This window comes from Rosa rugosa, chromosome 1 (assembly GCF_958449725.1).
Source record: "Rosa rugosa chromosome 1, drRosRugo1.1, whole genome shotgun sequence".
NCBI lineage: Eukaryota > Viridiplantae > Streptophyta > Magnoliopsida > Rosales > Rosaceae > Rosa > Rosa rugosa.
Window position 1 is genome coordinate 59,185,583 of NC_084820.1, and position 5,890 is coordinate 59,191,472.

Sequence of the window (5,890 nt, forward strand, 5' to 3'; positions counted from 1 at the left end):
TATGTTGCATAAAGTAATCAAATCACTTTGTGTAAATATGAATAGAACTTTGTGATTCATAGAAACATCTCCTTCACTTCAATCAGCACTTCTTTCTCCATTTCATTCATAATAGTCAACACCATAGCAACATGCGGGCAATCTTTCTAGTTTGGTTGATATGTGACTTGTTTATATGTACACACAGATGGGTTCACAATTCAAGGGTAAGATACTAGAAGATAACATGGTTGGTATTCTAAAGCAATGGCACGGTGATGTGAGGAGGAAAAGGAAGAAGGAAGAACAAGAATCACAATCTGCACACGTCTTCTTCCATGGAATGGAGCTCCATGAGGCACAACATATGTATATGCAGATTTCTTTACTTCTGGTATGAATCAAATTAGTTATATATATTTGAAGCCTACTTAGTGTAACAACAACTTTGAAGAATTGGTCAAAACAATAGAGTACGACATTTTGGATCTTTATTCCCCTTTAATGAGATGAACTTTTGGTGTATTGTAGATTACTTGTATTGTATTTTGGATGATGTTGGCTAGGTTTAGAGTTGGAACTATGGATTGTATTTTGGATGATGTTGATGCAATTAATGAAACGTAGCCATCATTTTCAATGCAGATTTTAGTCCAATTTTATGGTTTTGATGATTGTAAATGACTGATGTTGAAATGGTTGAAAGGCAACAGATATATGCAGGTTTATGTTGTATCAAGAAAATTGAAACAACAGAAACAAATGATCATCTGTTGTTTCTATCAAGTTCAAACAACAGAAAAGTAGAGTTCAAATAGCTCTCAGACAACAGAAGTAGGTGTTGATATGTTGTTTCTATCACGTTCAAACAACAGAAAAGTAGAGGTCAAATAGCTCTCAGACAACAGAAGTAGGTGTTGATATGTTGTTTCTACCAACTTCAAACAACAGAACATAACTAAAACAATGGTTGAAAGTGCAAACAAACAACAGAAAAATGAGATTGAATACTACTTCAGACAACAGAAATTTGAGTAAGACTATACTCTAAGTGACATTCAAACAACATAAAACAACTAAAACTGTAGTTGGAAACCAAATCTAACCACAAGAATCTGATAGGAGCATAAAATGCATCGAATTTATAGTTCAAACCTTTATACTTTTGCTTAGTTTATTCCTTAAAAAGATCAATTTAACTTTGTTATTTTCTTAGGTACTTTGAGGAGCAGTTAAGGAGAAAAGAGAGCTACAATGGTGAAATCAAGGCACTTCACAAGAAGTAGTGATGCAAAGGATGGATTCTGATCATTCATTGGTCCTAAAACTCAAGAGAAGATGGAGAGAGTTGCTGTGAAAAACAGTTGCAGAGAAGCAGAAAACAGAGTCTGCCTTATTTTCTTCTGTCTTGGGAAGCTGTTTTGAAGAACTTTCGAGTGGAGTTATGAAGAAAGGCCTAGCAACATTTGAAGATCATATGTTCTACTATAACTTCAGGCAAAGATTTAGTCCAGAATGATAAAGAGGAAGCCAGAGGCTGTGCTCAAAGTTGGTACCCAGAGAAGACTGTTTCCATCAGCTTTTTAGGAAGCTTTTTCAAGGACTTTTCTACTGAACTTAAAGGATGAAAATCATAAATTTCTCTGCCCAGATTTGAAGAATATATGTTTTAGAGAAGTTTAGAATCAAGAATCATCCAGAAAGATGGTGGGATGCATTAGTTATGATGCTGCAAAGATGAGCAGATGATAAGGAAAATCTGGAATTTCTGACAAGTCTTTCTGCGAAGCATTTTCAAGACCGTTGTTGGGCCACGTTTCAAGAAGCTTTCTAAAAGGTTTTTGCACGTTTTCGAAGAGTGACATCAGGAGTATTATGTGGCAGAATATCACCTTCGAATCTGCCAGGAACCCTTGTCAAACATGGAGAGGAAAATCAATCCTAGTTGAGAAAGGAAAGTGAATTAAAGGCTATATTTTCTGAAGATATTCTTGGCAGATTTTGGGACGAATTTTATTGGATTTTTGCTGCGTTATACTTATCAAGAGATGGTTAGGAAGACTTAAGGAAGGTTCAGAAGATGGTGTGGCAGCTAAGCAAGTGGAATTGGAGAAGAATAAGGAGAACTCAACCCGGTTTTGAGGAGAAAAACTAGGGGCTTGTAAACAATAAAAATAGGAGGCTTCTTTGCATCAAGGGGACCATATCATACAGATTTCACGCCTCAAAACAGCCCTAGCTCCCTGATTTTCGAAGCTCCATACAAGCATAAGGAAAAGAAGCCGCCAAAGTCGCCGTCTACCACCACCGTGAACATCCATCTTCAAGCAACATCCACCGTGTCTCTTCACTCCCTTTTTTCTGCGACTTTGTCCTTTTATTTTCAATATGTTACTGTGTGTTTACCTTAGAACAATGAGTAGCTAAATACTTTTGTGTTAGGGGCTAGTTTGAAGCCCTAAACTATGGTTCAAGTTTCATAATAAATTTCTATGTTTTAGTTACTTTGTCGATGAGATTGTTCTTTGGTTCTGGATTAGATGAATCTTTTATATGTATGTTTTATGTGGTTGCAAACATATAGGATATGCATGTAATTGGTGCTAGGTTAAATAGCAATTCACCTAATAGTTTTGTGATTTTAACCGAAGTAGTAAAACCTCTCGCCTAGGTGTGTACCAAAGATGAGGAATGCAGCTAGACACGCTTGTTGTACTAGTTTGTACACTTAGATTGACATCCTTCCATATGTGCTTAATGCTTTAGAACTTGCTAAATGTAGGAGCCGCTTGTGATCTCTATGTTGCATGTTTTCAAAAGGTTCTAATAACGGCGCTTGTTCTTGTTAGAACATTATAGGGAAGTAATATAAGGTACTTAGCTTGCTTCTAGCTTTGTAACTTGGTCAATCTCTCTCTCATGACTTAGTAATAAACATAGCAAGAAAAATTGGAACTTGGATTGTGTTTAGTGGTGGATAACGAACTCCTAACTGATCATCATCATATTCACAAACTTTACTTTAGTTTCATCTTTTGTTCTTACTTTATTTTCAGCAAAATTAATCAACAATCCCCCCAATTGTGTTTTTAAATTTGTTTTACTATAGTTTCTAGTTTTCTTTGTTTTCTAGGTTACATAAATTGAAGGTGAACCCTTGATCCTTGGCGTAGAACGATCCCTTATTTTCACTACTACAACTTGACAACAAAAAGGGTTTTAAATTGCGTGTTATTTTTAGCAGAGCAATTTTTGGCGCCGTTGTCTAACCACAAGAATCAAAATTATCTATAGTCCAAACAAATCTCAAACAACATAACTCATGGTATAAATGTTGTTGCGTACGAAATCAGTCAACATATAACTGTCATTGTTCTTCAAATCAGACGACAGAAGCATCAACTAAGCTTAATATTGGTTCAATCAAACGACAGAAACATCAAAAACTCCGTCATCTTACATTAACTACATCGACAGTTATTTTTTGAATCCGTTGATGAAGTGAATTTCCAACAACATTAATATGTAGTGGTATAGTGTTTCAGACGACAGATAGACTCCGATTCTTCAATATTAGGTACTTCAGACGACAGAACTTAAACTGAATCTGTCGTCTGAGTAGCTTATAAACGACGGAGAATATCTGTCGTCTGAATGGCTTAGAGACGGCAGCCACTTAGACAACAGATTTTTACTTCATCAGACGACAGATATGGTCTGTCGTCTGAAGCATTTTTTGGCATAGTGTGTTTTGTAACTGTGTGATAAATGAGCCTACCAACGAGTCTTCTATATCTTGTAGGATCATTCAGTACCTCTCCATTTGTAGGTTGTAAGTTTCAAATCTTTTTCTATATAAATGGAAGCTTTTCTGGCCGTGGAACTGTAAGACCTGCGTCTTTAAGAATATCCATGGCATACTTTCATTTTTTTTTTTTTTTTGAACCAAATCATTCATTCATCTCAAGCTAGAATGGCACAGATACATACCTTCCCTTGCCAACTCTAGGACAAGTTTAGGACGTGGTATGCTAGCACCACCCATTAGACAACCAGTGCTCACATATTCAGCGAGCCTATGAACTATGAACATACATAGTAAATAGGCACAAAAACAAAACAAAAGTGCATAGGTCCCTAAAAAGATAGGGTATAACTTAGAAAGAAAAATCTATCTAACATAGAATTGGGCCAAAGGCAAAGCCCTAGTCCAAATTAGAGGCCCACTGGGAAGCTCAAAAGGAGAAAGCCCAACCCCAAGGCCCAGTAGGTTTTGGAGCAAGGCCCAAAGATCATCAGCCGCATGCGTTTGCCCGTACAACCCCGTGCCACCACCAATTCTCCATATCCGCGCCTCGTCGACCACGCCCCAACCAGCCTCACCGACACAACCCCGCAAACCGACGCACCACCGACATGGCCCACTTCGCCGACATGACCCAGCAGAACGACGCACCACTCCAGAGTCAGAAGATGCTGCCCGGATCCTCCAGATCTTCACTGCTCCTCCAGATTTTCACTGCTGCACAGCTCCTCAGAGCCACGCCGCCACTCCCCATCAGAAACCCCGTTGCCATTGATCTGCAGAGCTCAGTTCGAAGCCCGCCAAAGTTGCACAACACAACCACACCCAGAGATTTCGTCTGGACCTCACCACCGCCACCCGTCTAGATCCTTGAGTTTCAATGCCTCTCCCAAGACCTCCCCGGGCAAATAGCAAGTCTCGTCCGGCAGCGGCCCATTAGCGGCAAGGCAAAACCTCACCGATTCCGAGCTCCGCCGGACGAGCAACTTCTCAAAACCTAGGCTTTTTGGGTGCTCCGGGTTTTCTGGAAGAGTTTTGTATGTTGATATCCATTATGGCATACTTTCATTGAGAAACAAAGATGCCTTTCTTGGACCTTGAAACTTCTATTCCCATAAAATCTTTAATACGAAAATGTTTATTGAGAAATGATTTGAGAGCTTGAATTTCGGTCCTTCGGGTCATTTCATGTGAGTAGAATATCATCAACATAAATCAAAAGTGCAGTAAAAGAATTGTTATGCACCTTTGTGAATAAAAAATAATCAGCCTCTTGGACTGCTAAAATCTGGCACGTACTTCGTATAGCTAGCAATAGAGAACTTTGAGAACTAATTAGGAGAAGCTTGTTTGAGATGATAAAGAGATTTATTGAGAAGACACACTAAGTTCTCTCCTTGTCGGTGAAATCCAGAATGAGGGAACCATATAGACCACCTCGTCAAGATCTCCATAAAGGAAGGCATTTTGAACATCAAGTTGATGGAGAGACCGGTAACGAGAAGCAGCAACGGCTATAAGGCATCAAAATGTGGTGAGCTTGGTAGTAGGAGAAAATGTTTCAATATATATAATCGATCTACAACCTCAATATGGGTATAACCCTTGGCCACAAGACATGCTTTGCAAGGTTCAATGGTGCCTTCAATAGTGCATTGAATCTTATAAACTCATTTACATCCAACGGGTTGTTGGCCAGCTGGTAAAGGATCCATGTGTTATTTTTCTCTAAAGCCTGAAGTTCAGCAGCCATAGCTTCTTACCAACGAGGATTGTGTTCAGCTTGCGCAAAGGTAGTAGGTTATGTATGTACTTGTTGGATCATAATTCATATATGGGCTAAATACTGTTTACTCCCTGAACTTTCACGGAAAAAACAATTCAGTCCCTCGCCTTTTAATTTGACACATTTACTTCTTGTTCTTTCAATTTTACACCCAATAGATCCATTCTGTTACTCTCCGTTGAAAAGCTCCGTTAACTCCACATTTTTAAGGCTAAAATTACTATAATAACCCTGACTTTCTCATTCTTTATTTTTTTTTAAATTGTTTTTATTCTCTCTTTTTTTCTTCTCTTTGACATCAGATCTTCATGTACCGTACC